Here is a 9532-nt window from a genome sequence, read left to right as displayed (position 1 = left end):
AGGGGTCTCTTCCAAACTCATGATTCTGTGATTCTGTGATTTAGTCAAGACTGTTTTGTGGGCTTTGTTTCTTGTATTCATTGTCTTGGTTATTCTATCCAGTTTTGCTCAACGCTTGCAAAAGTCCATGGCAGAAGCCTTCATTCTTGAAAACAAAAAGGGGGCACTTGTGGAGGCCCAGGGGCCTCTCATTGCAACTGTGATACCTTAGGGCAAAGGGGACCAAGGTGAAACAGAGAAACCCCTCTGAATGCAAGGCTCTCACCCATGGCCACTTGCAGCCTCTTGCAATCCGCAGGTTTTGTTGCTATCACCCACTTCAACTGCCATTTTTTCCTTAGATCTACTCTCCAGAGAATGTTCTCCTCTCTCTTCTCCCCTGCTGGTCCTGGCTTCACCCCTTCTCCCCCCCGAATGAAACCCTCAGACCCCAGCCTCATTTTCTCTCTGGCCCTGGACCCTCTTCATGGCAATGCACAGCGTTTGGAGTTCCACACAAAGACCCATCTCTGGCCTCATTCATCAGCACTTGAAGCAAGTGTGCTCCGGCCTCTGGGAGTGCAGCTCGCTCACACGGGCTCACTGTGGACACGCCGCAATCACACAGTCATTGAGTGCACCAGAGAACCTGGCCTCTAATAAAAGGCATGAATGCCACAAATCACCCAACCCAATGCCTTGCATGTCTCTACTTTTTCCTTCTCCTCTCATCTCTCATGTCACTTTCCCCATTTCCTCTCTCTGCCAGCTTGGCTTCTCTCTCTCCTGGCTGCAGCTTCAGCCACATGTGTGACACTGCAGGAACAGCCTGACCCACAGGGAAGTGGGAGAGGACTCTTTGTCAGCAACTGAAGTGACAGAACAAGGGGGAATGGGATGAAACTGCAAGAGCTGGAATCCATTCCATGATGGCAAGAAGTTCTTTCCTGTCAGGGTGCTTGTCCCTGACACAGGGACCAGCGCAGAGAGCCTGTGCATACCCCATGCCCGCCAACATCCAAGGCCAGCTTGGACAGGGGCCGCAGCAACCTGCTGTGCTGCGAGGCTGCTCAGCTTGGAACCAGATGATCCTTAGGGTCCCTTCCAGGCCAAACCATTCAAGGATTTCATCATTCCACCATGCCCATCTCCCAGTGTGGAGCGGCCCTGAAACTTCTGTGACATCACAGCTCCCACAGCGTTCCAGGTGGAACGTCCAGCACCTGGAAACCACCACAGCAGACACTCTGCCTGCTGCCAGCACTCAGTTGGCGCTCGCTCTGCGCTCTGCCCGTCAGCACTCAGCTGTTGCTGCTGCTGCCTGGGCTTTTCCTGCTGCCTGCTCTGGAGCACCAACCCCAGCAGGATGAGCACTGCTGCGCCAGTGGAGGTACTGTGCCATTCCAGGGAGGAGGCAGCCTGCTTGAGCAGGCTGCAGCCATGTGGGAATGGATGGTGTGGGACAGGAACCCCACTGTGACATTGTGCTGTCTCTTGCAGACTAACAGAGACACTGTGGTGGCGATGGAAGTGGACATGGTGCTGAATGAGGAAGAGATGATGGAGGTGGACGTGGAAGACCAGGTTGAGGAGATGGAAGTTGATGAGGAGGATGACATCGAGGCGATGGAAGTGGATGAGAAGGATGAGGAGGAGCCCATGGTCCTAGGATGAAGATGGAGCCCCACAAGTAAGACAGGCAGATGCTCCCCATGCCCTGCCCACAGACACAGTGGCTGCCCTGACGCCAGGCTGGGGCTGGGCTGGATGGCCCCGCTCAGGGACATGCTGCCCGCAGGGGGCCTGGATTGTGCTGCCACAAGCACCAGCCCTGGCCTGCCCTGCACTTGCCTGGGGCCACACCAGCCCTGCCAGCCCTGTCCCAGCTCTTGGGGCCCAGCTGGGCCCAGTGCTGGCAGCTGACTCCAGCTTTGCTTCTTTCTTCCTTCCAGGACTGATGCAGATGATGGCTGTAGATATTTCGGCGGTGTATATATGTTTGAAAAGTTAGGATATTTTTGTAAATATGTTCTTAGGTTAGTAGTTCTTTGTAAATATGTTTTGAAGATTGTTACTCCATAGGATCCCATGGAAATATGTGCAGTAGATTGTTGTTGTTGTTCTTATGAGGACTGTTGTAATGAAATGTGTTCTGTAAATCCTCGTGTTTGCCGATGTTCAGCAAATAAATAATGATTCTTTATAAAACTTCACTTCTCTTTCTCATTCCTTTGGGCACTGTCAGAAGCCCGGACCTCCCCCTGACCATCCTAAATGATTCCAGCCCCAGCCAGGGGGCTTTAAATCCCTGGCAGGGGGTTCAGAGACCCTGGCATGTAGCCAAAGACCCCTGGGCCTTTGAATTTAACCCATAAAGCATGTTACCACCTTTATGTCAAGAATTAAAAGTCACAACAATTTAGATAGTCTAGTAATAGTAATCACAAAGTGAACGGAAAACATTTAGAGCACTGTAGACAGAGGTTTTGAACCTTGTACGAAAGAGTTTGGTATTATCTACATAGATAGAAAAATTTGGGTGTACCCAGTCCTTCCTCTTTCTTCTCGCTAGCATCCATATGAAAGACGATATTACCATTCACATATTGGTTTCAAGTAGAAAGTCACTATCTAACTTAAGTAATAGGTATTAAAACATTCTTGTAAACATAGTATAGGCAGGTTTTAATATAAAAGATAACACCAACCCAAGAGGCAAAAAGAGTACCTTAAGCTGACCTGCTGAACAAACCTCAGCAGGCCAGCAAAAAAATGTTTTAGACAAAATATAAAAATCAACCTTAAGAGAGTGAAGCACATACTTCTCAACTCTTCCTTCGACAGCTAAGTTAGAGAAAAAGAGACTTCTAACGTACCTCGAAATCCCCTCAACCAAAGAAAACCCAAGAGGCACAGGCAGCGTTTGCACAGTTGGGATTTCCACTTGTTCCGGGATCCCGGGGCTGGAGCTCCCTGGGGCTGCTGCCACGGCCACCCCGCGCCTGGGGGTCCCTGTGCACAGGGGGTCCCACTGACACCACTGCTGCCGCTGGCCACTGCTGCTGCTCCTGGGCTGGGGCACAGCCGCGTCCCCAAGAGCTGAGCTCTCACCAGCACAGAGGGGGCTCTCACTGCACTGGCCCCTGCAGCCATGCCACCAAAGCAAGGCAGGAAACTTTCAGCCACCCTTCCTGCTGCAGCCACAGCCACTCCTGGCTCCAGAGCCGCCATCAGCCCACAGGGATGCAAAATCCACCTGCCCGCTCTCAAGGCCTTGACAGCCTTGGCAACTGTGGCACCTGCATCTGGGCTGCTGCAGGGGCTGATGTTTAAGCCTTGCAGCCTCCAAAGGCTCCGGGCTCTGCTTCCCACCCTGCTCTGCACTGCCCTGGCTCCGCATTGCTCAAGAGACAAAAGCCAAGACAGGGCATCCTCACCCTGCCCAAATTGCTGAATTGACTGCAGTCCTTAGGACCTTCTCCACTTTCAAAGAACCTCTTCATTTGATCACTGATTCGGCAGATGTCTATGACCTAGTGCAGCGGGCCGAAAATTCCATTTTCAAAGACATTTCTAACCCCTACTAGAGCATTTGCTTTCCCCTTTCATTTCTCTTTTGTCCCACAGACAACACCCACGCTATATCATGCACACAAGGTCTTATACCACCCTTCCTGCATTTATAGTAGGCAATGCTAGAGCAGATGCCTCAGCAATGCTTCTCCAAACCTCCCCACGGAATGTTTCTGACCAGGCTAGGATCCGCCACCACTTCTACCATCAAAACATTCCTGCACCGCTCAGCATCTTTAAAATTACCCAAGATCAGGCAAGATTCATGGCAAACACCTGCCCAAATTGTCAGCAACATGCCTTTGCTTCTGTCAGAGCTGTACTCAATCCAAGAGGACTAAAGACTCTCCAGATCGGGCAATCACACATCACACACCAAGCCCCTTTCGGGAGACTAAAATACATCCCCGTCTCAATCCACACCGACAACGCTGCGCTTTCTGCCCCTGCCCATGCTGCTGAAAAATCAAAAGATGCTATAAAACGTTCCTTTTTAGCCTTTTCCACCTCCCCTGTTCCACAGGAAATTAAAACTGATCATGGTCCTGCTTATACCTCCCACTGATTCCAACCATTTTCTGACCAGTGGGCTACAAAACATGTCACAGCCATACCACACTCTGCCACAGGACAGTCCATCGTCCAGAGGGCCCACTCTTCCATCCAAAGGATCCTTGATCAACAGAGACAGGGAGTCCACATAGTATCTCCCATTGAGAGCCTGGCCAAGGCCCTTGATGTGCTCAACTTTTTGAACAACTCCCCCAGTCATCAGGCATTTTATATTTAATTGGCAGCCCAATAAAAAGAAAAGCCACCTGTGTTGATCAAAGACCCTGAATCCAAAGAAATTATGGGCCCTTTCCCATTCATTACTTGGGAGGGAGGATATGCTTGTGTCTCTACAGCAGCAGGCCCAAGACGGATCCCAGCAAAAAACATAAAACTCTTCTGCCAATGGCCAGGCAAACACCAGAGCCACCATCAGAAAAACAGAACAAAAGCCTAAGAGAGACAGCAGCAGCCTGCAAAAGAAGAAGAAGGACAGAAGAAGATCTCCTAAGCAGTGTGGACCACACACACCAACACCAAGAGATATCCCACTAACTGCGATATCCCGCTTAACAATTGGAAAAACTGTATTCTAGCCTTGATATTTGATTCTTCTAATAAGCTGACTTCAAACCCTTGCCTTACAGAAGAGAAAGTTTAGTGGGACCAGAATTTAAGGTTCACATTGCAATCTCCCTATCTCTATACTTTCAGGCCACCCAAGCCTCCTCCCACTACTAAATTAGCTAAAGTCAAAGGATGCTGTCCTTTCTTGCCACTGCAGCAGGAAGCTGGATGCTCCTAACTATGCCGCATGCCTTCGCATGGGTGGTTCCACAGCCAAGCCACAATTTCTTGCCCATGGCCACGCATGTCAACCTCTTCTCACATAGGGACTCAGTATACCAGAGCGGCCAGCTGCTCACAGATCAAATCAATAAGATCCAGACAAAAGGCAACAACGACTGGCTCACTGGACTGTTGAAAGACTGGGGCATGAAAGGCTGGCTTTCATCTTTACGTCCAACAATATGAAGTCTAATAAGTCTAAGTGCCGTGTTCTGCATTTTGGCCACAAAAATCCCCTACAGCGTTACAGGCTGGGGACGGTGTGGCTGGATAGTGTTCAGGCAGAAAGGGACCTGGGGGTGCTGGTTGACAGCCGATTGGATATGAGCCAGCAATGTGCCTTGGTGGCCAAGAAGGCCAACGGCATCCTGGCCTGCATTAGGACTTGTGTGAGCAGCAGGAGCAGGGAGGTCGTTCTCCCCCTGTACTCGGCACTGGTGAGGCCACATCTTGAGTACTGTGTCCAGTTCTGGGCCCCTCAATTTAGGAAGGATATTGAGATACTTGAGCGTGTCCAGAGGAGAGCAACGAGGCTGGTGAGGGGCTTGGAAAACAAGCCCTACGAGGAACATTTGAGGGAGCTGGGGTTGTTTAGCCTGGAGAAGAGGAGGCTTAGAGGTGACCTTATTGCTCTCTACAACTTCCTGAAGGGAGGTTGTAGACAGGTGGGGGTCGGTCTCTTCCACCGGGCAGCAACTGACAGAACAAGGGGACACAGTCTCAAGCTACGTCAGGGAAGGTATAGGTTAGATATTAGGAAAAAAATTTTCACTGAAAGAATAATAAAGCACTGGAACTGTCTTCCCAGGGAGGTGGTGGAATCACCATCACTGGATGTGTTTAAAAAAAGACTGGACATGCCACTTGGTGCTATAGTCTAGTTGAGATGTTAGGGCATAGGTTGGACTTGATGATCTTAGGGGTCTCTTCCAAACTCATGATTCTGTGATTCTGTGATTTAGTCAAGACTGTTTTGTGGGCTTTGTTTCTTGTATTCATTGTCTTGGTTATTCTATCCAGTTTTGCTCAACGCTTGCAAAAGTCCATGGCAGAAGCCTTCATTCTTGAAAACAAAAAGGGGGCACTTGTGGAGGCCCAGGGGCCTCTCATTGCAACTGTGATACCTTAGGGCAAAGGGGACCAAGGTGAAACAGAGAAACCCCTCTGAATGCAAGGCTCTCACCCATGGCCACTTGCAGCCTCTTGCAATCCGCAGGTTTTGTTGCTATCACCCACTTCAACTGCCATTTTTTCCTTAGATCTACTCTCCAGAGAATGTTCTCCTCTCTCTTCTCCCCTGCTGGTCCTGGCTTCACCCCTTCTCCCCCCCGAATGAAACCCTCAGACCCCAGCCTCATTTTCTCTCTGGCCCTGGACCCTCTTCATGGCAATGCACAGCGTTTGGAGTTCCACACAAAGACCCATCTCTGGCCTCATTCATCAGCACTTGAAGCAAGTGTGCTCCGGCCTCTGGGAGTGCAGCTCGCTCACACGGGCTCACTGTGGACACGCCGCAATCACACAGTCATTGAGTGCACCAGAGAACCTGGCCTCTAATAAAAGGCATGAATGCCACAAATCACCCAACCCAATGCCTTGCATGTCTCTACTTTTTCCTTCTCCTCTCATCTCTCATGTCACTTTCCCCATTTCCTCTCTCTGCCAGCTTGGCTTCTCTCTCTCCTGGCTGCAGCTTCAGCCACATGTGTGACACTGCAGGAACAGCCTGACCCACCGGGAAGTGGGAGAGGACTCTTTGTCAGCAACTGAAGTGACAGAACAAGGGGGAATGGGATGAAACTGCAAGAGCTGGAATCCATTCCATGATGGCAAGAAGTTCTTTCCTGTCAGGGTGCTTGTCCCTGACACAGGGACCAGCGCAGAGAGCCTGTGCATACCCCATGCCCGCCAACATCCAAGGCCAGCTTGGACAGGGGCCGCAGCAACCTGCTGTGCTGCGAGGCTGCTCAGCTTGGAACCAGATGATCCTTAGGGTCCCTTCCAGGCCAAACCATTCAAGGATTTCATCATTCCACCATGCCCATCTCCCAGTGTGGAGCGGCCCTGAAACTTCTGTGACATCACAGCTCCCACAGCGTTCCAGGTGGAACGTCCAGCACCTGGAAACCACCACAGCAGACACTCTGCCTGCTGCCAGCGCTCAGTTGGCGCTCGCTCTGCGCTCTGCCCGTCAGCACTCAGCTGTTGCTGCTGCTGCCTGGGCTTTTCCTGCTGCCTGCTCTGGAGCACCAACCCCAGCAGGATGAGCACTGCTGCGCCAGTGGAGGTACTGTGCCATTCCAGGGAGGAGGCAGCCTGCTTGAGCAGGCTGCAGCCATGTGGGAATGGATGGTGTGGGACAGGAACCCCACTGTGAGATTGTGCTGTCTCTTGCAGACTAACAGAGACACTGTGGTGGCGATGGAAGTGGACATGGTGCTGAATGAGGAAGAGATGATGGAGGTGGACGTGGAAGACCAGGTTGAGGAGATGGAAGTTGATGAGGAGGATGACATCGAGGCGATGGAAGTGGATGAGAAGGATGAGGAGGAGCCCATGGTCCTCGGATGAAGATGGAGCCCCACAAGTAAGACAGGCAGATGCTCCCCATGCCCTGCCCACAGACACAGTGGCTGCCCTGGCGCCAGGCTGGGGCTGGGCTGGATGGCCCCGCTCAGGGACACGCTGCCCGCAGGGGGCCTGGATTGTGCTGCCACAAGCACCAGCCCTGGCCTGCCCTGCACTTGCCTGGGGCCACACCAGCCCTGCCAGCCCTGTCCCAGCTCTTGGGGCCCAGCTGGGCCCAGTGCTGGCAGCTGACTCCAGCTTTGCTTCTTTCTTCCTTCCAGGACTGATGCAGATGATGGCTGTAGATATTACGGCGGTGTATATATGTTTGAAAAGTTAGGATATTTTTGTAAATATGTTCTTAGGTTAGTAGTTCTTTGTAAATATGTTTTGAAGATTGTTACTCCATAGGATCCCATGGAAATATGTGCAGTAGATTGTTGTTGTTGTTGTTATGAGGATTGTTGTAATGAAATGTGTTCTGTAAATCCTCGTGTTTGCCGATGTTCAGCAAATAAATAATGATTCTTTATAAAACTTCACTTCTCTTTCTCATTCCTTTGGGCACTGTCAGAACCCCGGACCTCCCCCTGACCATCCTAAATGATTCCAGCCCCAGCCAGGGGGCTTTAAATCCCTGGCAGGGGGTTCAGAGACCCTGGCATGTAGCCAAAGACCCCTGGGCCTTTGAATTTAACCCATAAAGCATGTTACCACCTTTATGTCAAGAATTAAAAGTCACAACAATTTAGATAGTCTAGTAATAGTAATCACAAAGTGAACGGAAAACATTTAGAGCACTGTACACAGAGGTTTTGAACCTTGTACGAAAGAGTTTGGTATTATCTACATAGATAGAAAAATTTGGGTGTACCCAGTCCTTCCTCTTTCTTCTCGCTAGCATCCATATGAAAGACGATATTACCATTCACATATTGGTTTCAAGTAGAAAGTCACTATCTAACTTAAGTAATAGCTATTAAAACATTCTTGTAAACATAGTATAGGCAGGTTTTAATATAAAAGATAACACCAACCCAAGAGGCAAAAAGAGTACCTTAAGCTGACCTGCTGAACAAACCTCAGCAGGCCAGCAAAAAAATGTTTTAGACAAAATATAAAAATCAACCTTAAGAGAGTGAAGCACATACTTCTCAACTCTTCCTTCGACAGCTAAGTTAGAGAAAAAGAGACTTCTAACGTACCTCGAAATCCCCTCAACCAAAGAAAACCCAAGAGGCACAGGCAGCGTTTGCACAGTTGGGATTTCCACTTGTTCCGGGATCCCGGGGCTGGAGCTCCCTGGGGCTGCTGCCACGGCCACCCCGCGCCTGGGGGTCCCTGTGCACAGGGGGTCCCACTGACACCACTGCTGCCGCTGGCCACTGCTGCTGCTCCTGGGCTGGGGCACAGCCGCGTCCCCAAGAGCTGAGCTCTCACCAGCACAGAGGGGGCTCTCGCTGCACTGGCCCCTGCAGCCATGCCACCAAAGCAAGGCAGGAAACTTTCAGCCACCCTTCCTGCTGCAGCCACAGCCACTCCTGGCTCCAGAGCCGCCATCAGCCCACAGGGATGCAAAATCCACCTGCCCGCTCTCAAGGCCTTGACAGCCTTGGCAACTGTGGCACCTGCATCTGGGCTGCTGCAGGGGCTGATGTTTAAGCCTTGCAGCCTCCAAAGGCTCCGGGCTCTGCTTCCCACCCTGCTCTGCACTGCCCTGGCTCCGCATTGCTCAAGAGACAAAAGCCAAGCCAGGGCATCCTCACCCTGCCCAAATTGCTGAATTGACTGCAGTCCTTAGGACCTTCTCCACTTTCAAAGAACCTCTTCATTTGATCACTGATTCGGCAGATGTCTATGACCTAGTGCAGCGGGCCGAAAATTCCATTTTCAAAGACATTTCTAACCCCTACTAGAGCATTTGCTTTCCCCTTTCATTTCTCTTTTGTCCCACAGACAACACCCACGCTATATCATGCACACAAGGTCTTATACCACCCTTCCTGCATTT

At 50.8% G+C, this 9532-nt stretch overlaps 2 long non-coding RNA genes across 2 annotated transcripts; both read left to right on the top strand.

Moving 5' to 3' along the window:
• The first annotated feature begins 1274 nt into the window (after positions 1-1274).
• LOC135278583 (uncharacterized) lies at positions 1275-2147 on the top strand. Its single transcript, XR_010346032.1, has 3 exons — positions 1275-1369; positions 1480-1669; positions 1932-2147. It is a non-coding gene; the product is annotated as an uncharacterized LOC135278583 (long non-coding RNA).
• Positions 2148-7093: 4946 nt separating this feature from the next.
• Positions 7094-8008, top strand: LOC135278582 (uncharacterized). Its single transcript, XR_010346031.1, has 3 exons — positions 7094-7240; positions 7351-7540; positions 7803-8008. It is a non-coding gene; the product is annotated as an uncharacterized LOC135278582 (long non-coding RNA).
• The last annotated feature ends 1524 nt before the right edge of the window (positions 8009-9532 follow it).

This window comes from Passer domesticus, chromosome 11 (assembly GCF_036417665.1).
Source record: "Passer domesticus isolate bPasDom1 chromosome 11, bPasDom1.hap1, whole genome shotgun sequence".
NCBI lineage: Eukaryota > Metazoa > Chordata > Aves > Passeriformes > Passeridae > Passer > Passer domesticus.
The sequence above is the reverse complement of the archived record's forward strand: the minus strand, read 5'-3'. Positions and strand labels throughout refer to the sequence as shown.